The 24709-nt window shown below is 46.0% G+C and overlaps 1 protein-coding gene across 3 annotated transcripts in view; it reads right to left on the bottom strand.

Moving 5' to 3' along the window:
• ZHX2 (zinc fingers and homeoboxes 2) overlaps nt 1–24709 on the bottom strand; it is a 195025-nt gene that overhangs the window by 50489 nt on the left and 119827 nt on the right. The window lies entirely within an intron of this gene.

Raw genomic sequence — 24709 nt, 5'->3', positions numbered from 1 at the left:
CTCTGTGCTCCTCTCCTGTCCTCGGGGGGTTCCTTCTTCACCAGCAGGCACAGGTTGTAGAGGTCCCTGGGTATTTGTTTCCAGCCTATCATTTGTTCTTCCTGAAGTGCTCTTTTTCTTTTAATCCCTTTGATGACAGAGGGAAACAGCTTCAACTAGGTGACATCTGTTTTTAACACTTTGGGTTAATATCAACTCATCTCTCTTTCTTTCCCCCGAGCTTTACTGAGGTATACTTGACAAGAAAAACTGTCTGTATTTTAGGTGTACAACTTGTTTTGACATAGGTATACATTGTGAAGAGGTCATCACAATTGAGTTGATATATCTATCACTTCATATAGTTGCCATTTTCTCCTTCCTTCCTCCCTCCCTCCCTCCCTTCCTCCCTTCCTCCCTTTCTCTCTCTCTCTTTCTCTCTTTCTTGATGGGGTCTCCCTGTGTTGCTCAGCCTGGTCTCAAAATCCTGGGCTCCAGCGATCCTCCCACCTTGGCCTCCCAAAGTGTTGGGATTACAGGCATGAATCACCACGCCCACGCTTCTTTTTCTTCTTTTTTTTTTTTTTGTGGTGAGAGCACTTAAGATCTGCAGATTCAAACCCCCAGGGGAGGGGCAGCAGTGGTGGTGGGGATGGGAAAGAAGAAAAACCAGCCTGAGTGCTCATCATTCTGGTCAGCACTTGGGCACTTGAATTAGAGACTGAGAGAAAGGAACGCTCATGCAGGAGTTTAAAATGAATGGGAGAAGGCCGGGCATGGTGGCTTATGCCTGTAATCCCAACACTTTGGGAGGCTGAGCGGATGGATCACCTGAGGTCAGGAGTTCAAGACCAGCCTGGCCAACATGGTGAAACCCCGTCTCTACTAAAAATACAAAAAAAATTAGCCAGGCGTGGTGGCGGGCACCTGTAATCCCAGCTACTTGGGAGGCTGAGGCAGGAGAATCGCTTGAACCTGGGAGGTGGAGGTTGCAGTGAGCAGAGATCATGCCAATGCATTCCAGCCTGGGCGACAGAGTGAGACTCCTCCATTTCAAAAAAAAAAAAAAAAAAAAAAATTCTCCTTCCATCCTCACAACGGCTCTATACGGTAAACATTCTTATCTCCACTTCCTTGAGGAAACTCAATCTGAAACCAAGAATCCAGAAGGTGCCACATATGAGCAAGGGATCTAAAAGCACAAAGCAGGATGCAAACGTCGATGCTGTGCACGGGTACTGTCCAGCCCGCCCATATGGAGCTCAGCCCCCTCGGCCTGAAGGCAGAAGAGCCAGCACCTCCTCTCCGGGTGACTTGTGCTCGTCACATCAATCCTGCCCTTGTGCTTCCCAATGCAGCTCTCTACTTCTCATGTCTATTCTCTGAGAGGCTGTGGCTGTGAACTGGAGAGCACGTGGCCTGTGGGGTGGCAGGCAGTCATTAAAAAACAATGCTTCTGAAGAGTATATAACCTCATGTGGATACATGCCTACAATGCTAAGTGAAAAATCCATTTATGTGACATCTGGAGAAGGCAAATCATACAGACAAATCCATTGCTTTCCAGCGTCTGAAGGTGGGCGTTGAGTTTTTGGGGTGATAGAACAGTTCTATATCTTGATGTTGGTAGTGGTTATTCAACAGCATGGGCGTGTCAAAACACATAGAATTGTACACTAAAAGTATAATTTCATTGTATGTAAATTATATCTTAATTTAAAAAGGAGTTGGTACCAAAGTTATCAAAAGAAAAAAAAAAAGCAAAAAAATGCAGCTACACACCAGTATATACAACAGGATTCAATTTGAACTTTTTGTTTGTTTTGTTTCTGAGATGGAGTTTCACTGTTGTTGCCCAGGCTGGAGTACAATGGCACGATCTTGGCTCACTGCAACCTCCGCCTCCTGGGTTCAAGCGATTCTCCTGCCTCAGCCTCCAGAGTAGCTGGGATTATAGGCATGTGCTACCACACCTGGCTAATTTTTGTAGTTTTAGTAGAGATGGAGTTTTGCCATGTTGACCAGGCTGGTCTTGAACTCCTGACCTCAGGTGATCTGCCTGCTTCAGCCTCCCAAAGTGCTGGGATTACAGGCGTGAGCCACTGCGCCCAGACTCAATTCAAATTTCTGTAAAAACATGCAAATTGTAAGAATATGCAGATGCTGTCAACGTCGGCTATCTATAGGTGTAGGAATTACCCATAGATTTTTATTTTCTGCTTGATATATTTTCAACAATTTCTATGATAACCTGGATTATTCCCTATAGAATCAGAAAAGTGGTTTTATTTTGTTTTAGGAGAGCAAGCATGGTGGCACAGTTTTGAAGTGAAGCTCCATTTCTCAGAAGCTGTGTGACCTCAGGCAGGCCACATACTTTTGGGTCCTGTATCTTCATCTGCAAAACGGGATGCTCCCATTCACCTCTGACGGTTGTCATGATTCAATGAGACAATAGATGCAGAAGTACTTTATAAATTTGAAGATACAGCTTGACTAGTAATTACCACCACCCTCTCATCTTTGAAAATTTCCTTTATATCTTAATCCATTGGTTTGCAAGCGTGGTACCATCACACATTTGTGTTGGTAACAGCTTGAAGCTAGCACATGATTTATTAAAAAACAAGCAAACAAAAGGAGTACTTAGTATGTGGTGAGTACGCAATAAATACATGAGGAATGAATGACGGTCACGCTCCCCACCATGTGTTGGAGCAGAAAAAATAGACTGAGAACCACTGCCTTCCCCAGACGTTGCAATCAAACAAATCTTCAAAACTGTCTATCATCTACTGTGCACCGATTCTGAATCCAGCACATGGCTACAGCTAATGTACATAAGAAAAAACTTAAGCTGCACACCTCAAGGAGTTAACCATTGAAGGAGGAAGAGATGACTAACACATGCAAAATGAAAGTGAAAGAGGAACTGGATGAAGGGAGAGATTAGCAAGTGCTGTGCTGATGGTGGGGCTGGGGAGGAAGGCTTGCCTGGCTAGGTGAGACTACCGCTGAGCCTCAAAGGCCAGGAAGCAACAGATGTTACAAAATAAGAGTGGAGGAAGGATATTCCCGGTGGGAGAACAGTTTGGAACAGGGGTTGGCAAACTGTGGCCTGTCTCCTGTTTTTGTAAATAAAGTTTTTTTTTCTTTTTCTTTTTTTTTTTGAGGTGGAGTTTCGCTCGGTCACCAGGCTGGAGTGCAGTGGCGTGATCTTGGCTTACTGCAACCTCCACCTCCCAGGTTCAAGCAATTCTCCTGCCTCAGCCTCTCGAGTAGCTGGGACTACTCGATGCCGCCAACACGCCCAGCGCACGCCGCCACCACGCCCAGCTAATTTTTGTATTTTTGGTAGAGACGGGGTTTCACCGTGTTGGCCAGGATGGTCTCGATCTCCTGACCTTGTGATCCACCTGCCTCAGCCTCCCAAAGTGCTGGGATTATAGGTGTGAGCCGCCGCACCCGGCCATAAATAAAGTTTTATTGAGACACAGCCATGCCCATGAATGCCTTCATGCTTCAACAGCAGAACTGAATAGTTGCCACAGAGACCTGGCCTGCCCATCCTAAAATATGTCTCGGCCAAGAAGTCTGAACCAACCACAGTGTCCTCCAAGGATGAGGTGAGAAGTGCAACAGAAGTGGGATGAGGGGCAAGGCAAAGGCGAGATGCGTAAGGCACTGAGAGGGTGGCTGTGGCAAGGAGGCAGACACCCTGAGACTTGGAAGCCAGGATTAAAGTTCTTGTTTTCTGGGAAGCAAAACAGCTTTGCCCAATTTGCTGGGGAGGCAGAGGTTCTGGGGATCTGGATCAGCCTACGGTCAATCCTGGTGAGGCCTGAGGGTGATGGTTCTATCCCTAAGGGTATAAGACAGAGTCACCTGCAGTGGCTCTGACATCCCGTGCAAGGCTGAGAGAAGCTGCCTCTGTCAGAACAGTGAGGCTGAGGGGGATGTGATGGTGAAGACCCTCCTTTAAAACTCCCCAACCCTAGGGGGCACTGGCTCTTTCTACAAATTCCGATGCCAACAGCTGAGTATGGGAGTGTTGGTGGGTAGGAGGTAGGAGCAAGGTTCAACAAGGAGTAGAAGACTGTCAGAGAGTAAAAGACACTATTCAGACTCCAGCTTTGTCATCTCCTCTCCTGTTCATTTTATTTATTTATTTAGAGATGGAGTCTCATTCTGTCACCCAGACTGGGGTGCAATGGCACCATCTCAGCTCACTGCAACCTCCACCTCCTGGGTCCAAGTGATTCTCCTGCCTCACCCTCTCAAGTAGCTAAGATTACAGGCGCCTGCCAACAGGGCCAGCTAATTTTTGTATTTTTAGTAAAGACGAGGTTTCACCATGTGGGCAAGGCTGGTCTCAAACTCCTGACCTCAGGTGATCCACCCACCTTGGCCTCCCAAAGTGCTAGGATTACAGGCATGAGCCACTGCGCCCCACCTTCTCCCATTCATTTTAAACTCCTGCATGAGTGTTCCTGTCTCTCAGTCTCTAATTAAACTCTCCCATTCTTGAATTAAGTTCCCCATGAAAGCAACTCTCAAAAGAAATGATTTTTTTAAGGGCTGTATCCCAGTACTATGCTAGGTTCAACTTTCATCCTCAGGGCCTATTGTAGTGCCTGGCACACATGGGTGCCTAATAAAAATGTTGGTTGAATGATTGAAATGACAAAGGTGGTCAGGACACAGTCTCTGACTTGGAACAGTGTAATTCCTGTGTCTCAGTTTCTTCATCTGTCACATGGGATTGGTACTTAGTTACATGACTGTGAGGATTAAATGAGTTTAATAAGAGGCACTTAGAATGGTGCCTGGTTCAAAGTGAGAGCTCAGTAAAGATTAGCCATTAGTCTTATTACTACAATCTAGATGAGCCCAGACAAGAGCAGCAGAGTCTTGAGGGCTATGGAAGGTAAGAAAAGAGTGGAATCATTTCTATCAAGAGGATGCAGAAAGCCTTCAGAGTAGAGGTGAGGTCTGCAGTGTGTTGAGAAGAATCCTGATGGCCTTACTAGACAGAACCTGTGCTGTGATTGACTGGTGATGTCTGCTGTGGGTGAGGAATGCGCAGTGGTGGTGCGTGTGCCTCTGTAGCCTATATTCTGTTTGTTTGAGGATCCAGACATGTCATGGCACATTTGGAATTTTGGCAACACAGGCTTGATAGTGATTTTTAAAATTCCAAGGCCCAAGGGGTTTTGGGTGAAGTAACTCATCCTTAGGAAGGCACATACCCTGACTTAAGAAGACCATGTTAGTCATCAGACAGAAATGCAGTTCTGACTGCGGCCTGGTGCCTGATCTTCATCAGGTCATCCTTTGGCCTAGGTTTCAGAGATCTATGTCTGATTTCAAGAGGATGGGACAAGTATAATTGGATAGAGTTGTCTCAGTAAAAATCACCATGCAAGGCAGCGCTGCTAGGGCTCTGTGGTAGAAAGTAACATGGGGTGGTGAGAGCTGAGGCGTTGGGGGAGAGGGATTCTCATGGTAGCAGAATCCACTGTGGGCTTGGGTGTGGTGGGAATGGAGGACATTGTGGCGGGTCAGGGGCTCTGGCAGGTCATGGTGTAGATGCTGTGTGGTCTCATGGGGATAGGGCCAGGACTCCCAACTCCAGCAGGGGCAGGAAACAGTTTCTCGGTGCCTTTTTAGAGTGAAGAACACCTGCAATGCTCCCTGAAGACTCCCAGAAATAGTTAGGGGACTGGCTGTGATCCACTTGGAGGCCACGCCACAGTGGGTGGAGACAAAGCCTCCTGCACAGTGACCCAACTTGGAGCCCAAGGCTGGGAGCCCTGAGAAATGCAGGTCATAATTATAACACTGCGTGGGATGAATGCTCTGGATGACAGGGAGGACATCACTGGCTGTCTGGAGGGGCGACTGGGGACAGAGGCGCTGGAGGGTTTCACAGAGATATGAGTTGAGCCAGGCACAGTTGTGAATGTGGATCTTGAAAATCAGGAGAAATGCATGAGCAAAAGAACAGAGGCATGAAAAGGAAGGCTGGGTCAGGGAAGGGTGCGGATTTGGGTGGATGGAGGTCAGGAGACAGTGGCGGGAGATGAAGCCAGAAGGGGTGGGGAGTGCGGAGACAGATCTGGAAGGGATGTGGATGTTAGGAGCAGACACAAAGTCCTGGCTCCAGAAGAAAAGGTTAAACGATAGGATGGATGGAAGGAAGGAATTAGGATTTAGGAGAGAAGAGACGCTCCTTTTTCTTTCACTGAGAACAATATGGGAAGGAAACTACTTGGGCTTTTAAAGAAAGGGAAACCTGAAAAGCAAGATTACGAGCAAATACAGCAAAGAACTGAGAGTGTGTGTGTACACATACACATAAAGCAAAAGTGCAAGAGATGTGGTATGTTCTCAGTCTTGAGCCTCAAAAAAGTACCTCTAGGGAGAAAAAAAGAAAAAGAAAAAGAAAGGCACCGAAGCCCCTCTCCACTGGATTGAAGTGGAAGGCACAAAGCAGAGGGGATGATCAGAGCGTTCCCAGGATGCAATGCAACTTCCTCCAGGCGCCAAGGGGAAGGGCCCCTCTTAACCTGGTCCTCTGTGCTCCCTTCTCAGCCTCGATGGCTCAAAAGGATGCGGCTGGAAGATGTGCAGGCCGGGTCGCCCTGCCCAGCAGGGATGCGGCCAGGAATGAGCCTCCTCTTCTTGTTCTCGCCTCGTTGCCAGTCTTTGGAGCCTTGCTGGGAAGGAGGAAATCCGGGCCAAAGCTGAGATGAAAGCGTCTGTAATCTCATAAAAGAGCCAGGCGGATGCTCTGAAAGGCACGGAGGAGCCAACACCTGCCATTTGCACTTCAAGGCAGGCCGTTGAAACCCACTGAGGCAAGAGGCCCATCTGCCCTTCCCCCAGGTGCCTGGACTTGGGTGAGAGACGGCCCGGGAACCAGAGTCTGCTGGCTGTGCGTTCCCTGGGCTGCAGGAAGGGAGAGGAAGACAGCCACCAGAGCCCTGGGCCTGGGATGTGCCTGTAGGAAGAGCTGGAGAGCGAAAGCTCCATCACCCTCTTTCCTTGCCTGCAAAACATTATTTATCACTTTCTTTGGTCTTCAGACCACTGTGCGGTAGGGAAGAGTTCCCAGCACCACAAACAAATCCTTTCCCATTGCCATCACAAAATAACACTCCACCAGAATCGAGCAAAGAACAGTCTGCTGCAAATGAGACCCGCAATGTGGAGCCTTTTCTGCTTTTTCTTGCTCTCCTGAGAAATTTCGCAATGCTGCTAGAACCCAAAGCCTGGATGTGGTCCTATTGATCACCCGTAACTGAAGGAGGAAATGTTTTCTTGCAGCGTGAAGCCAAGACATCAAAAGCAGAAAGAGATGAATGATTTTCCACATGAAATCCCCAAAGGATCAGGACAGGACCTCTAACAAATTTCTTACTATTTATTTACTATGTCCCACAAATGATCTAGAAGAGGTACTCAGAGAGCTCTCCAAGTTTTAAAGGGAACACACTGTCCATTGGGGTTGTGAGACACCAAGATGGTGGGGGAGTCCACAGGCAGCAGAGTTAAGTGGGAGGGAGCAGCTGCAGGATGGGTTAAGAGCCGTCCACCCCCGTAGCATGACTGGGCCATGTTGATACGATCTCAGGTCCTTCTATCCATTCTAACTCTGGATAGGCATCCACATGGTAAAGGCCTTTGAAGGGGCATCAGTAGCCTCAGATGCTCCTCCTAGTGTTGTCACTCACAGTTATATGGCCCCTTGCAGGCCTGTCCTGCTCTGGGTCTTCACTGCATTATCTGTAAAGCTCAGGGATTGGATGGGATGATCTCTCAGGTCCTTCAGCTCCAGCCCCCTAGAATTCCAAGATGATAACAGCTATTCCAAGAAAGGCGAGTGCACCATTGCTACTGAGAGTCACCAGGAGGGGTGGAGGGCCACAGCAGGCCTTGTTATGACTGTAGGAACTAGATGTGACAGATGCAGCCTAGATTGAGGTTTGGTGATGGCAAAGAAGGAAGGCAAGATGCTCCCCTTTGGGAATAACATTAAAATATTGAATGCAGCAGGAACAATCTTAAAGAGTGAGACAAGCCACCCCAAGCAGTTTAAAACTCTAGGAACGACTCAATTACAGATACAGACCCTGAACATCAGAAAAGTCCAAGGAGATGAAAAAGCTCAGTTAACAAAGCAATAAAGAGAAAAGCACGTTTTCCAGGAACTGATGGAAGTGTCTGAATGAGCACATGAGATTTATTAGCAAATAGAAGTCTGCTGTTGAATAAAGAAAGAAAATTGGTTGTGAGTTTTAATTAGTTGGGGTTTTGACAAGTGGCGAATCTGGGAAGTGGTAAAATGCCAAGTGATGGGCTTGAAGGGGCAGGTCTTGGGAACCAGGGACAGGGCGAGTATTTTGCTCTGGCAGCACCGGGTAATGAGATTGAAACTAGGCCAGGGCTGAAATGGGGCCTGGAGGCGTGGCTGAGAAAAAACCGAAAGGGCCCTTGTGTTTTGTCAGTCGAAGGCAAATGCCATCTGCTCTGGCTCCTGCCCACGCTGCCCCTTTCTTCCCCCACTTCACCATTTGTGGTTATGGTGACCTGGGCTTATGGGACTCGAGTGCCTTCAGTGCTTCTCTGTCCCTTCTGGCTTAGTATACATGGCCATCTCTGCTCAGGCCGCCTGGCAGAGCATGGGCTGCCAGGATCAGGCAGGATGAGAGCAGTAGCTCCCTAGCAGGGCTTGCTGGCTTGCTTGCTTCCTTCTACAGACTTCTCTGAGAACCTTCCCAGTGCCAAGGACCATGCTAGGTACTTGGAATATGACGACAGGCAATCTTTTCTCCTGGGGGTTCCAGGAGGAGGGAGGTAGATAAAAACTCAGACAGAGATGAGAATGGCTTAAGTTCTGTGAACAAAGGGAGTGGAAAATACTATTGGTGACTAGAGAAAACAGTATATGGAGTCTATTGGGGTGGAGATCAGGAAAGGCTTGCCCCAGGAGCCAGCTGCTCTCATGAAGGCCATTGTTATGGGATGGATTCACTCACGACTTGGTGGCTTGGGCTCTAGGCACACATCCCCCTCTCTATCCACAATTGATGGTGTCATAACCCTTCCTTTGTCATAAGAGAGGACCAAGTAAGGAGGATACTGGCTCAGGAAAGAGCCATAATGGATGTGAAACATGTGCTTCGTGGTCAAGGAGTAAGTCCAAGCCAGAAAGGTGTCATATTTAAACTCCATTGCCCAAACTTCTAAATTAGACCCTGAATCCCCTGAGTTTAGGGTTGCTCAGGACAGAAGGCCTCAGTCTTTGTTCTCTGCCTGTTCCTGTCATGAGGAGCAACACAAATGCTGGAGAACTTCCCTACTGCCTCATTCCTCAGGCCTCAGAGGGAGACTCCCACCTGCCAATAAGTTTACCAGGCTCGACTAAGGCCATGGCATGTGATCATGGCATCTTTCCTTCTAAACATGCCTACGTTCAAGGTTGGCAGGCTCCTTGGAAGGCACTATTTTTGGGACATGGAAGCTGCTGAGGAGTACAGTGGTTAGGCTTTGGAGTAGGGTAAAATTGGGTTGAAATCTGTGTTCCCACCATGCAAAAACCTGTACATAAATGTTCATAACAGCACTATTTATGATAGTCAAAAAGTGGAAATGTCCATTAACAGATACATGGCTAAACTAAATGTGGCCTTACCTATACAATGGAATCTTCTTTGGCATCAAAAAAGAATGAAGTATTGATACACGCTTATGACATGTACAAACCTTAAAAAACACTATGCTAAGTGAAATAAGCCAGTCATGAAAGACCACTTATTCTATGATTCCATTCATATGAAGTCTATAGAGGCAGAAATAGATGGGCGGTTGCCTAGAGCTGACTGGAGGCAGGGCAGTTTGGAGGGAACAGACTAGTAACTGCCAATGGGTATAGGGTTTCTTTTTGGGGTGATAAAAATGTTCTAAAATTATGGTGATGGTTGCACGACTCTATGAATATATTAAAAACCACTGAACGGTAAACCTTCAATGGATTAATTATATGGTATGTGAGTTATGCCCCAATAAAGCTGTTTTTTTTTTCTTAAATCTAAATTCCTACCTCTTCTTGGTTCCTCCTAGGGTTACCAGGGCAAAGAACCCTTTGCTTTGCCCCTCAGTGTATTCTGAGGACCTGGGACACAGTAGGTGCTTAAGTATTTGCTAACAAATCAGTATGTGGCCTTGAGAGAGCCACTTAAGTTCTTTAAGCCTCAGTTTTAGCATCTGTAAAATGGAGATTAAAATGCCTTCTGCAAAGGGCTGCTGAATAGGAGACCAGGCATTTAAGGTGCCTGGCAGGGTCTCAGAGTATAACAGTGCTGTCTACAGGGCAGTTTTCTGGATGTGTGGTCAGTGCCACAGACGAGGCTTCTGAAGGAGGATCTGTGCTACTGGGGATTCTGTTTCTTAGTCATCCATCCCACCTCCTATTACATGTCCATCTTGGAGGGAATGGCCAAGATGTCACATCAAGCAGCCTACGTGATGCCACTGGTGGGACTGTGAGGAGCTGCTTTGAAAGGCCATGTTTGTGCTGCCCAGCGTGCCCAGCGTGCCCAGTGCCCAGGCCAGCCTGCGGCGGGTGGACATGACAGATGGTATTTCCTTTTTGTCTGGAGAGGCATCCCAGGCCATGTCTGCCACTGCCCTTCAGGGTTGTCTCTCGCTCCGAGTCTGTGCTATGTGTTAGCAGGAACACACGGGAAGAGCACGGCATTGGCAAAACATTCAGCAGGGTGAGGGTCAAGGTCACGACCACTGGAAGTCCCGCCACCATCCTCATGAACCCAATTTGCAAAAATATGGGAAAAGTCTTTCCAGCCACCAGAAACTTAGAACCCCGAGTGCCTGTCTCTTTCTCCTCTTCTTGCCTGGGCCCCCAGAGCCTTAGGCAGGGGTTCCCGGGGGCAGCTGCTCAAGCGCATGTGTCCCCTCCAGGCCTCGGAGACTTAGTGGAGTCATTCCCTGCCCTTGGAAGGTGGCTCAATCCCACCCTCCAGCCCACCCTAAAGCTTCCCCTGCAACCCCTCTCATCTCTCAGGAGTCAGCTGAAATGTGCCATCTTCATGGAAGCCTGCTCCGATTGTTCCAGATGGGGGTAAGTCCCGCCATACAGGCTCGTAGCTCTGTGTGTTTTCCCTGCCATGGTCTATGTACGATTATTTGTCTAAGGCCTCTCTCCCCCACTATCCTGTGAGTGTTATGAGGATGAAACCTCGGTCCTTCTTGTACACTGCTCTGTCCCCAGGGCTCAGCACATAGCTTGGCACACAGGAGACCCTCAATAAATATTTGTTCAGGGAAATAGTCCCACTCATATTTCTTTGTCTCTTCCTTTCTGTACACTTCCCCTCTGGCCGGCGGCAGCTGTTCCCTTCCCATGAAACCAGGGTCTCCTTGGCTTTCTTTGTAGAGCAGTCTCCCCTCCTGCCCGGGCCCCAGGTGGAAAGTAGAGGGGAGGAGAGAAGAGGAAGCAGGGGGCAGGCACACTGGATGGTGGGGGAAGAGGGTGTGAAGGCCTCTGCAGGACAGGGAGGGGCTGAGGAGACAGGAGGCTGCCTACTGGCCCCACACATCTCCACCCACCTCACCTTCATTCTCACCCCCACCCCCATCTTGGCAAAGCCCCCCTTCCACCCTCAGGAACCACGAGGGAAGGTGAACAGCTCTAAAGTGGCAGAGATCCTACCAGTGGCCCGACAGGACTATGGGGCTGCCCTGCTGGTTTTCAGAGGTTTCTGAGACCCACAGTGAGGGTACGTTTTATGAGGCCATCCTGTGTGTGTGTAGATCAAGGCACAAAACCCCAAGTGGACAAAGTCGTACTTGCTTTCACTATGCAGGGTGTATTTCAACACCTCCTATTGTTTTCTATTCCAGTGTGAAACCACTTCTTGTCATGACATATAACAGGAACACGTAGCCAATACAGTGGGCAGGAGTGATGTTCTGGAAGGGGCCCCACGCCTGGGGTTTAACGCTCTGTGGTCACCATCTTGAAACTCTTAATCATTTTTTCTTTGAATTTGTGCTTTGTAAGTGAGGTCTTGACGCGATGCATGGCCCCACTTCCTGGGTTCTGGGCCACCCATCCCATTCCCTTGCCCCTGGTTAGTGTCAGTGGCTGTATTCCCCACCCCCCACCCTCCAGCAGGGACCTGCACACTGGCTGGGGAAAGGTCTTGATAGGGCGAGCCTCCAGGGTGAGGGTTGGTCTGTACTCCCCCACCAGTAACCCCGTGCCTGAGGGAATGTGACATTAAAGTACACATAAAAAACACCACGACAAGCTGAGACACTGCCAAAGAAAGGAAAAAGCCTTTTCCCTGCCTTTTGAACAGGGGTCCTGCATCTTCATTTCGCACTGAGCCCCACACATCATGCAACTGGCCCTGCCTACTAAACCGATTTCACAACTCACAGACGCATCATGACTGGCAGTTTGAGAAACACTGCATTAGCCAGCAGGACATTGCAGCTGACAAAAATGCAAACCTCAATCAGGTGAACTTAAGCTTCCATCACAATTCTGCAATGAATTGGCTGTGTTCTGGGGCACGTTCCTGAACCCTCAAGTCCTGTGTCCTCATCTGGAAAACCAAGATAATGCTGAGGCCTACCTTTAGAGTAGTAGTGGGGACTGAACAAGGTGATGCAATGTGTCCGGGGCAGTGCCCTGAATCTAAGAAAGTCATTATGATTATTACTAGGTCCCTACAGTCTTTGGTCCAGCTCTGATTTTTTTTTCCCCCCTACTTTGATTTCTCGGAGGAAGAGATTTCTGAGCTGGGCTCTGAGAAGCAAGCAGAGGTTTACTGGGTGGACAAGGGAGGGAAGGAGGATGTCTGAGCAGACACAACAGCAGAAGCTCAGGGGCATGGCGTGTTTAAAGAAAGGAGAGTAAACCTCCCCTTCTGAGAGGCTGCCCTTCCAGTGAGAGGTGAGCTGGTGGGAGGGGCAATTGGGCAACCTGGGCTCCTGGGGCAGCCAATGAAAGCAGGGTTTTAGGCAGGCAAGCAGCATGGTGAGACCCTTGCCTTCCAGGATTGCCCTGGCTTCAGGGTGCAAGACGGATGGGAGGGGGTGAAGCCCAAGGCTTCCGGAAGAGGCCAGATGTGAGATGCGCAGCCCACAGGGCAGCAGCAGTGGGGATGGAGCGTAGAAGCCCGGGATCACTCTGGAGGCTGGAGAGAACGTGGAGGCCAGTGTGAGTGCCACACCCTGGCACCTTCCAGGTTTCTGCTTGAGTGAGAGAGAATCAGGAGGAACAGGTTGTGGGGGAAGAAGAGGAGGAGGAGGGCCTTATCTGCCCAGCCCCAAGGCGAGTGAGTGAATGAGAGTGTTGGGTGTTTCGTCTATTTTTAGAAACCTCCAGGGATGCAAAGTCTAAAAATTAACTTAAAGAGCAACGAGTATTCACAAAGTTGTCCCCTAATGCTTGCCCTACTTAAAAAAAAATTTTTTTTTTTTTGGAGACAGATTCTTGCTGTGTTGCCCAGGCTGGAGTGCAGTGGCACGATCGTGATTCACTGCAACCTCCACCTCCCAGGTTCAAGCCATTCTCCTGCCTCAGCCTCCTTAGTAGCTGGGACTACAGGTATGCACCACCATGGCTGGCTAACTTTTTGTATTTTTAGTAGAGATAGGGGTTTCACCATGTGGGCCAAGCTGGTCTTGAACTCCTGACCTCAAGTGATCCACCCACCTCAGTCTCCCAAAGTGCTGGGATTACAGGCATGAGCCACCACACCTGGCTCACTTTTTAAAACTAAAGCTAACTCTGCTTGGCTACTACATCTAAATCAGATGATCTTTATTTAAGCCACCATGTGTTTGAGTTCTAACCTCCATTGTCTCAGTGCCTTGCCACAAATTTCTGGAACCTGGTAGAAGTTCTAAGTTATGGAACAAGTTAGAACTAACTGGCGGCGATGGAAGGCAGGCAATCACAAGGGAAACTTGAAAAGGTAATGTATCCACCAGCTCCTGGGGCATGGCAAGTTTCCAGCTGCCCACGGAGCTTGGGTAGCCTGGGAAGTGTGCTCAGAGCCGGAGCCAACATCTACTTTTGAAAAAGAACCATCTTGTGTTTTGGAAGGTGCAAGCAAGTCTTCCCTCTGCCTTCTTGCTTCATTGTTATTACCCTAGCCACAGTCGTTCACTGGCAAGTATTTTTTCAGTACGCTGAAAAATTAATTGTGGAGCCCGTCTCTGATGCCTGGATGCTGAATGGGCGTGAGAAACAGGTCTTTGTTACAGCTTCAGGTCAAACTAAAGGCGAGACAGTGATAACAAGGGTTTTCCATGCTACGGAAACAAGGACCACTACAGGCTCAGATGAGGTTAAGCAACTTGATGATCGACCACCACTGTGGTCCATGTAAAACAAGGACTTTAGGCCAGGCACAGTGGCTCATGCCTGTAATCCCAGCACTTTGGGAGGCTGAGGTGGGTGGCTCATCTGAGGTCAGGAGATCGAGACCAGCCTGGCCAACATGTTGAAACTCCGTCTCTACTAAAAATAAAAATAAAAATAAAATTAGCCAGGCATGGTGGCACACGCCTGTAATCCCAGCTACTCAGAAGGCTGAGGCAGGAGAATCTCTTGAACCTGGGAGGTGGAGGTTGCAGTGAGCTGAGATTGCGCCATTGCACTCCAGCTTGGGCAACAAGAGCGAAACTTCATTTCAAAAAAATAAATAAATAAAATAAAACCAACGAAACAAAAAAAACCAAGGACTATATAGTTGACACAATGCTCCAACTCTCGCCCTTCCATTTGTGCTCACAACAGCTTTGTGAGATTTTGGGTTGGGGGGTGGCGAGGATTGTCATTCCAATTTCATTCACAGAGAACTCACAGCCCTGTAAACTGACTTAGAGGCACAGGGCAAGGATATACACAGGTCTTCTGTCTTTTGCTGGCTACCCTCTCATTATATTATGTTATCCAAGGCAAACCTCTAAACCGTCTGGAGATCACACATCTGGGAAATGCAGCAATAGGCATTGGAATCAGTTCAGTTCAGATTAACAAAAAAACCCCTTCTGTAGTGCCTATCATGAGCCTGGTGCCGGGCTGGGAGTGGCCTAAAGACACTAATATCACTACCACTTCTGAGAGATCCAGGTACTTGGTGCATCTTTGATTTCATTTAATCCTCACAATGCTCTGATGGGGTAGTGTCATTAGCCATTTTATAGATGGGAAAACATCCTCTGACCTAACTCAGGAGCTCTGGACATTCAAACAAAGAGGCTGGGGCAGCACTGACTTCGTGCTGATTGGGCACTTTGGAAGCAGCTTTACCAGTTTCATTTTTCCAATACCCCTGGGAGGTTTCTCATTTTGAATGTCAAGGGAAAATATCTTGGGCCCCCAAAATCACCAAGGGAAACTCAAGCTGGAAACTGCTTAGGGCAAATCTGCCTCCCATTCTATTCAAAGTCACCCCTCTGCTCACTGAGATAGATGCATATCTGATGCCTCCTTTGGAAAGGCTCATCAGAAACTCAAAAGAATGTAACCATTTGTGTCTCACCTATCTGTGGCCTGGATGCTCCCTCCTGCTTGGAGTCTTCCTGCCCTTGCTTCAAGATGTCCCGCCTTTCTAGACCGAACCAATGTACTTCTTACATATGTTGATTGATGTCTCACGTCTCCCTAAAATGTATAAAACCAAGCTGTGGCCCGATCACCTTGGGCACATGTCGTCAGGACTTCCTCAGGCTGTGTCACGGGTGCGTCCTCAACCTTGGCAAAATTAACTTTCTAAATTAACAGACCTGTCTCAGATTTTCTGGGTTCACATGAGGAAACTAAGGCTCAGGTGGGTTTATGCAACTTGATGACTGACCACTGTGATGGAATAGGCCTTTCTGCTCTATCACCTTTAAGTTGAAACCACTTAAACTTTTTAATTTCACAAGCTGCATATGATTTTTATGAAAATTATAGCTGGGTATGGTGGCTCATGCCTGCAATCCCAGCACTTTGGGAGGCCGAGGTGGGCGGATCACTTGAGGTCAGGAGTTCAAGACCAGCCTGGCCAACGTGATGAAACCCTGTCTCCACTGAAAATACAAAAATTAGCCAGGCGTGGTGGCACGCGCCTGTAATCCCAACTACTCAGGAGGCTGAGGCAGTAGAATCACGTAAACCCCGGAGGGGGAGGTTGCAGTGAGCCAAGATAGCCCTACTGCATTCCAGCCTGGGCGACAGAGCGAGACTCTGTCTCAAAAAAAAAGAAAAGTATGTGATACAGAAGTGTTTAAAGTAAAAGTATCTCCCATCTCTGCTTCTTTATTTCCAATCCCCAGAAGTAACTGCTTTTAACAGTTTAATGTATAAGCTTTTCCCATGCATAAACACACCTACATATGCAGTTTATTTTTCACAAAAGGGATGGCACAAGATGCATTATTCATGACTTGCTTTATTCACTCAACCATGTGTCACAGCTATGATTCCCCATCAACACATACAGAGTTGCTTATCCTTTTGAACAGATTTCATTGTCTCAATGTGGCATAAGCCATTCCCCTACGGATGGACTCACAGGTTATCTCCGATTTCTCATAGATTCTGTACCAAATGTCATTTTAAATGCAACAGATCCTTGAGATGTAAACTGTCATAAACATTAGCTATTATTTTTAGCCTTATTTTATAGTTTTATTTAATCGACAGCCTCAATTCAATTTCTATAGCAAATACTCATTTCAAAAAAATAGCTATTAAAGATGTCTCAGTCTTTTGACCATTATGAAAACAAATTATTTTCCATAGTTTGGGGTTTATAATAATTGTTTAATCCAATACTGAAATTGGGTTTAGATAGGTACTTTTGAACTGATTGATAATACTTTTCCACATTTTCTAACTCATTCCCTAAATGAGGCTCTGTTCTTACAGGAAACTACATGGCATAAGGTAAATAAAACTATCTAAGAGAAGCTGTGCAAATCTAGCTTCATATAAAAAAGGGAGGAAGCTGGGTGGCCTAGCATTTCTGTTCTAGCTCAAATCATTTTATTCCATTAGGTTGGTGCAAAAGCAATTGCAGTTTTTGCATTACTTTCAACGGCAAAAATATAATCACTTTTGTACCAACCCAATACTAATTCAAAGGACAAGAATTCTAGTGTATCATCTACATATTGTATTCTCTTATCAGGTCTCTAAGCCACTTTTCTGTCATGGGCATGACCAAGTCATTCCTCTCTTCCTTCTCATAGACTTCTTGAGACTCAGACTGTTTTCCTTTTTCAAAATTCTCATCCTCTGCTTTTTTTTTTAGCAACAGAATAGGAAACAGCCTCATATTCTTCCTTCCTTCCTGATGTTCTAATATTCCTTCTATCATTTCCTTTCTGTTTAGAGAACTTGCTCAGCCACTGTTTTATAGTAGAGCTATTGGCTAAAAATCCTCTTAGCATTCCTTCATCTGATAATGTCTTGACTACCCCTTCATTCCTGAAAGATAATTTTTGATGGATATAGGATTCTGGGTTGACACTTTTTCAAAAAAAATGTTGTGCCATTTCTTTCTGGCCCTCATGGTTTCTGATTAGAAATCTGCTGCCATGTGTACTGCATTTCTCATTAGTGGTTGTCTCTCTCTCAGTGATTTCAAGGGCTTTTTGTCTTTGGTTTTCAAACATTTGAGTATGATGTGTCTTGTTGTAAATTTATTTGGATTCATCCTGTATGGGGTTCACCCAGCTTCTTGAATCTGTAGGTTTATGGTGAATATGGAAAGTTTTAAGCCGTTATTTCTTTGAGTGGTTCTTGTTTTTCCAGTCTATTTTCTCTCTGTTGTTCAGACTGGGTTATTTCTAATGTTCTATCTTCAAGTTCACTGATTCTTTCCTCTGGCCCACTGGCTCTGATGTTGAGGTCATCCAGTGAGTTTTTTCAGTTACTGTATTTTTCGGTTCTAAAATATCCATATGGTTGTCATTTATTTGCTGAGAATCTCTTTTTTTATTGTTTGAAGCATGTTTATATTTGCTTATTGAAACATTTTTATGATGGCTGCTTTATAATCTGTAAAATTCTAACTTCTGTAGCATCTCAGTTTTATCATCTATTGTCTTTAATCATTCATTTTGAGATCTTCCTGGTTCTTGGTGTGAGTGATTTTGAAAACTGAAACCTGGTTATAAGATTTTGGATCTTATCTAAACTTTGTTTTAGCTAGCTTTCCCTGACACTGCTCCAACATGGGTAGGGGGTTTATGCCACCTCATTATTGCTAAGTAGGGGTCCAGGTTCCCCATTTGGCCTTGACACTTGAAGGGGAGCCTTCTCATTACTGGGCAGTGATGGGAATTCCAGCTCCTGACAAGGCTTCCATTGATACCTCTCTGTGTCTGGGAAGAGTCAGGAGTGTCTTGTTACTGCTCCCACATGATCTTAACTGACATTGAGGGAGTGGGTAAGTCCAGGTTACCATTAGGTGGGGTCATGAAAGTCTACTCCCCACTTGGCCTTCCCTGACACCACCCTGCTGTACAGAAGGGGGAGATTGGGAGGGCTTGCTATAACCTGGTGAGGGTGGAATTCTAGGTTCCACATTTGGCTTTTGCTGGTGGGAGTGGGGGCTGGACCACAAGTTTTTTTCTGTGACCTTTGGCTAGAGCAGAGCAGTTATCGTCTAAAAGTTCTCTGCTTCGCCAGGCTTCCCCTTTCCTGATCCTCTGACTAGAGAGAGCAGGCTTTTTTGGGGGGCTTTTGTTGGGAGGGGTCTGGGCCCCTTAGCATTTGTGGTTGATGGCCTCTTCAGCTGTAAGTCTACGATATATAAGGCAAAACAAACCAAGCCAAACAAAGACAAGAAATAAAAACCCAGAGAACTCATCACCATGTCATTCCTGGGGTTATGAGGTCCCTAGTTAGTCTGCCTTCTTCTTTCCACTTTTCAGGGTCTTATGCTTGTTTTATAAATAGTGCCCAAGGTTTTTAGTTGTACTCAGTGGGAGAAATGGAGAAAGTGTATCTACTTCATTTTCTCGGAAGTGGTGGTTCATCAATATTAGCAATATTCATTCCCCTCTCTTTCCAGTCCTACTGAAGCCCCATTTCTAACCATTCCCATTTGCTCTCTATCCCTGTGTACATCTATCTACCCCCACTATGTCAACACCAGTCTCACCCTTCTAGTTTTGGAGGAAAGCCAACAGTAGGAGATACCAGAGCAACGTGCCATTCCCCTTTCAGTCTTTTATGAATCTACACTGTCTGTAGACCAAAGTCCAAACTTGTTAGCCTGACAATGGACACGTCAGAGTTCTGGCCTCTGTGTTCTTTTCACCCAGAGGTCCCCTTCATTTGTAGGCAGATGCTTATTTTCTGCCTGGCACGTCTGCTCCCCCTTCACTCCATCCCTGCACACAGGACCCATTTCTCAATGCCCACATTCTCCAATAATACCTTCCAGCTGAAATGGACACCCAGTTCAGGATTTGGCCCTTTTACTGATAATTACTGAAGGTCAGTTAGACTTCTTTTAAATTCATTAAAGGACTGGGTCATGTTTGATACTTCTTTGTCTCACAGCATACATGAGCACCTGATAAATACTCTTTTGGAAAGAATAACTAAAGGCCCTTGCTTGTCAGTGTGAATCTCTTGGCAGAACTCTGAGAATTAAACAGAAATCCAGTGCCAAGAAGATAAGATTAGCTATGGGCAAAGTTATCTTAAACACCAGTAAGAAAGAAGCAGGAGAGTAGGCAGAATTTGGAGAATCTAATCAAAGTTATAAATATATCTAAAAAAGGAATAAGTTTAGAAGAGGACTAGGAGAAGCAGTCACCCAGCTAGGAGGAGTGTCCTGACCTGGGGAAAGGCCCATGGGTCCTAGAGATGGAGACAGCCCCACCTGTGGTATGGAGGCCCAGTTTGAGACCCTGTGCACATGAGTCTCACCAGCTCTTGAGTGGATTCTGTGCTCACCCAGGCGGCCTTGGGAATCCAGCTTCCCATTACCATTTCTGTATAGTTAGGGAACTGACCCAAAGATGCAACTGTTTGGGCTCGTGGCAGACTTGTTTTTCATTTCAAATAGACAGGCCTCTGGTATGAGCTTGGTTGGTTGGCATAAACCTATTTGCAATAGCAATAACAACAACAAAACATTATTTAGTACTATGTATCAGACTGGGCTAGGCATTTCCTAGATCATCTCATTTTATCTTTGCCATCATCCTATGGGGTAAATATATGATCATCCCATCTCATGGATGAAGGACTAGAAGCTCAAAGAGATTACATTGCTTACCCAAGCTCAGAGCTGGGATTTGAACCCAAGTCTCCTGACTCGAGGCCTGATTTTCAGCACTAGGCTTTCTAAGATAGCCCTTTCTATGTGCCAGTCATTGTCCTCAGGTCCTTATGTATATGAATTTGTACAACTCTCCAAGCAACTCCTTGAGGTAGGTACTATTTCTATCCCCAATGTACAGCTGAGGAAACAGGCACAGAGAGGTCATGCAACTTGCTCAAAGTCACACAGCTGATTTTGAACCCAGGATTTGAACCCAGGCAATGTCACTAAAAACCATTAGGTCATGCTGTCTCTTTTGGGGTACTTGCCTGACTTTTTCTAATAGATCTAAGCCTCTTGAGGGAGACGACTCAATATTAGTCTTTTTTATATCCTCAACAGCTTCTGCAGTACCTAGTACAGAGTAAGGCTGTAATACATGTTGGTTCAGTTGAATTCCCTTACAAGGGGAACCCATTAGCCAACTGATCTCTTCCAGTTACTTTCCGATTCCATGAAGACAAATGTGCAAGCTCATCTAAAGTAGGTTTATGCTAGGCTGCAGGCTACTTATTCTGCTTTACTCACTCCATAAAACATTCTTTTTTTTTCACATAGCATAGGACTGGGGCTTCTGAAAAAAAGGCAGAATACAAATTCAAGGGCTACAGCACTATGAATGATTTCTACTGGAGCATAGTTTTCACATCTGGATACTTGAGTTTTTAGTTACTCTAACTTAGCCTAGTGCTTCTCAATGTTGGGTCATTTTTTCCCCCTTACAAGGGACATTTGGCAATGTCTGGAGACATTTTTGATTGTCATAAGATGGGGGTTGGGATATGAGTGACACTAGTATCTAGTAGGTGGAGGCCAGGGACACTTCTAAACATCGTACAGGGCAAGGATAATCTATCACGACAAAGAACTAACCGGCCCCAAATGTCAGTAACGTTGAGGTTGAGAGATCTGGATTGGCCAAGCAGCCCCCAGATCGGCACGTACAAGTGGTTTTAAAGAGGAAGCATTGCCCAACAATTAAATTAGGTTTTACGAGATTTGATTCCCAGAGAACAAAGATCACCGGGGGAAAATGAAAGTGAGCATTCCGTGCCAAGGAACCATCTTAGTTAGGGAGCACATTCTGAAACAGTGCTTTGAGAAGAAAGGTCTTAAACCTCCTCCTAGAAACCCAGGTTGGGAGCTTATTAAAATGCAGATTTCTGGGTCTCACCTCAAAACCACTGAAGCAGACTCTCTTGGGGAGAGTAGGAGGGATCTGCTCTCCTACTGGAGGACATCCCCAGGTGATCCAGATGCACACTGACATTTTCTTCTAGAAGTAGGGGAGGTAGTTTGAGTAGTGGTAGACAGACCATATGCATGGTGGTTTTTAAAAAGTTAACTAAAAATTCTCACATTCTAGCATGATTTCTTCAACTTCCATCATTTATACAGCACCATTATGAGTTGTGCTCTAGACAAATACCATGTGTATTACTCTTTGCTTAATAATTTAAAAAAATCAAATCACTTTGTAAATTCTAACATATTTCTAAGCAACAATACCCAATAAATCATAGTTGTATTTATTGGGCATCAGCTAATTATAATTTTTCTTCATACTCCTGAGAATATATTACCATGAGAATAAAAAGTATCTGCTCACGCCACACAAAATTGACATGCAACCCATGGGAAGCAGTATATTATGGCAAAGCAACTGCAGTCTGCCAGGAGAGTGCTACTAATGGTAAGTGCATGCTCTGTAAGGCAGACATACATGGCTCTGCATGTGAATCTCAGAGCTTCAATGGATGGCAATCCTTCTGCTTCCTGGAGGAGGAAGAATATCGTTAGCAAATGCTTACATGCTTGAGCATACTCAGTGGTATTATGTGGCCTCATTGACAGCCCCACCAACTCCCATCTATGAACTTTGGAAAACAACCATCTTAAATCTAGAACCAGGACAACATTAAGGGCCAATGTATTTTGAATGTCACTGAGCCTCAGATATCAGAACCCACATGTGAGGAGCAGAAGTCACCGCAACTAGAAACTGGTTTCCATTTGCTATGGTTCGGATATTTGATCCCTCCAAACCTCATGTTGAAATCTGATCCCCGAGGTTGGAGGAGGGGCCTAGAGGGAGGTGTTCGGTCATACGGGCAGATCTTTCATAAATAGATTAACGCCCTCCCTCCTGGGTGAGTCTCGCTCTATTAATTCTCAAAAAGCTGGTTGTTAAAAAGAACCTGGCATCTCCCTGCCTCTCTTGCTTTCTCCCTCACCATGCGATCTCTGCCCACAGCATGAGTCTTCCCTTGGCCTTCACCATGAGTGTAAGTAGCCTGAGGTCCTCACTAGAAGCAGATGCTGGCACCATGCTTCTTGTACAGCCTCCAGAACTGTAAGCAAATAAACCTCTTTTCTTTATAAATTACCTAACCTCAGATATTCCTTTATAGCAACACAAAATGGACTAAGCCACTATTATCATCCTCCTATTCCCAGAGCACCCTTTATAGGTTGGGGATGGGGAGTATTAATAGAAGGAGAAGCGTGATACAATGAAAGCTACAAAAAACTTAATGCCTCTGCTACAAATCAGGATAAATGTGAGCAGTTCATCTTTCCATTTACATCCTTTCCCAAAATGCCTAAACTCAACATAATGTGAGTTTTAACTGGGCTCTGCACACAGCCCACCTTGCTACAAACCCAGTGAAGAAAGCAGCAGCATGAGATTATGAGCATGCTTGTATTAGCTAACACCACTTTATTTTTGGCTTTTCCCTCCAATTTGCATTAAGCTGCCTGCATAATTTCCACCTCAGGTGAAACCTCTCTGTATTAGTTGTTTCCTACTTGAAATACATTGATTTTCCATGTAAGACAGGAGACCAGCAAGTGGGATGCGACGTGTGACTGTGGAATTGGGTTAGGAGGAAGGTAAGACACAATACCCTTAGACTCAGGTAAGACAAACGCAGCAAAAAACTCATGACAGCATTTCTCTTTGGGGTAAAGATCTGGGAAAGGGGGTGTTTTGAGTGTAGCCATAAATGGATACACCTTTTTCTATTGCCTCAAAGGGCTTGTTATTTAAAACATTTCTCTTTTTGTGCAGTTGTAAATCAATCTCGTTTGGCTCCAACTGAAAAGATAATATGAGGTCTGAGCTTTGATGACTAATATGTATTTACTGAGCACCTACTATGAGCCATGCAGGCTCTGTGTTGAGAACAAAGCCCTGCTCTCACTGAGTAGGAGTGGGGAAGAAAGGCAGATAAAATACATGTCTGGGAGAGGAAATGTTCCCAGTGCTGTGAAGAAAAATTAAGTGGGAGAGCTAGAGAGGGTGTAAGAGGATCTCTGTAGGAGTTAGAGGGGGTTGTAGCTCTGAGGACAGAGATTAAAAAAAAAATAGAAAATGCATTCCAGCCCTCAGGAAACCTGGAATTTCACAAGTACCTGGATGAGGACTTGGATTTACAGTGTCCAGCTCAGTGCCTTGGGCCAGTAGGGAATTAATACACATTTGCTGCATAGGTGTTCCATGGCTGTTGAATGAATCCCTAACCCTAGACACTAGGACTTCTATAAAACTGTGAGAAGCTCCAGTGAGTGAGTATTGGGCAAGTCTGTGCAAAACCACTGCTATAACCAGAAGAACAAGGCCGGGAGTGGGTTCTGCTGAATAAGAGCAGGAGCCCAAAGGTGAAGAGGGGAAGGGCAGACTTGGGGGCTGGCCTGCCTGGGCTTGCACCCAGCATGCCACTCTCCAGCAGAGTGACCTTGGCAAGTGGCTTAGCCTCTCTGCACCTCAGTTTCCCTATTTATTAAATTATTATGATATTGGGATCTATGTCAGAGGATTATTGTGAAGTTTTAATGAGTTAACACAGGTAAGTGCTTAGAGCAATGCTGGTCACAAAGAGTGCTTAATAAGTATCAGCTCTTAGTGTTTTTCTGTGGCCGAGACATATTAGGATTGCTAGCTCCTATTTGGACTTGAAGCAAAAAAAAAAAAAAAAAATCTTACAACGTGGAGCTTGAGATGGATGAGGGGGAGACGGGAAGGCAATTAGAAGTGGGGGAACGAGGCTTAGTTCTGCCTCTGACTTTGGAAATTTAGGTCTGCAAACTTCACTCCTTTTTTTTCATTTCTTTAAACAGAGTTGAGTATGTACCTATTAAGTGGTTGTTGCATCCTTTTCTGAAAATGGATAGTTAATGATATCACCACTATCAGGATGAACAGCAATTTCCCACTGATGAATCCCACCACCACCACCACCTCTCCCACCACCATCACCATCAACTTTCCCTGAGGCTTTTTCTACTCTTTCCTCATCCGCAATTTCTTTCCGGTGATTTGACAAAATGACAAGGGCTTTGAAACAAAGAAG

Source organism: Theropithecus gelada, chromosome 8 (assembly GCF_003255815.1).
Source record: "Theropithecus gelada isolate Dixy chromosome 8, Tgel_1.0, whole genome shotgun sequence".
NCBI classification, from domain to species: domain Eukaryota; kingdom Metazoa; phylum Chordata; class Mammalia; order Primates; family Cercopithecidae; genus Theropithecus; species Theropithecus gelada.
Note: the sequence above shows the minus strand (reverse complement) of the source record. Positions and strands in the feature narration are given on the sequence as shown.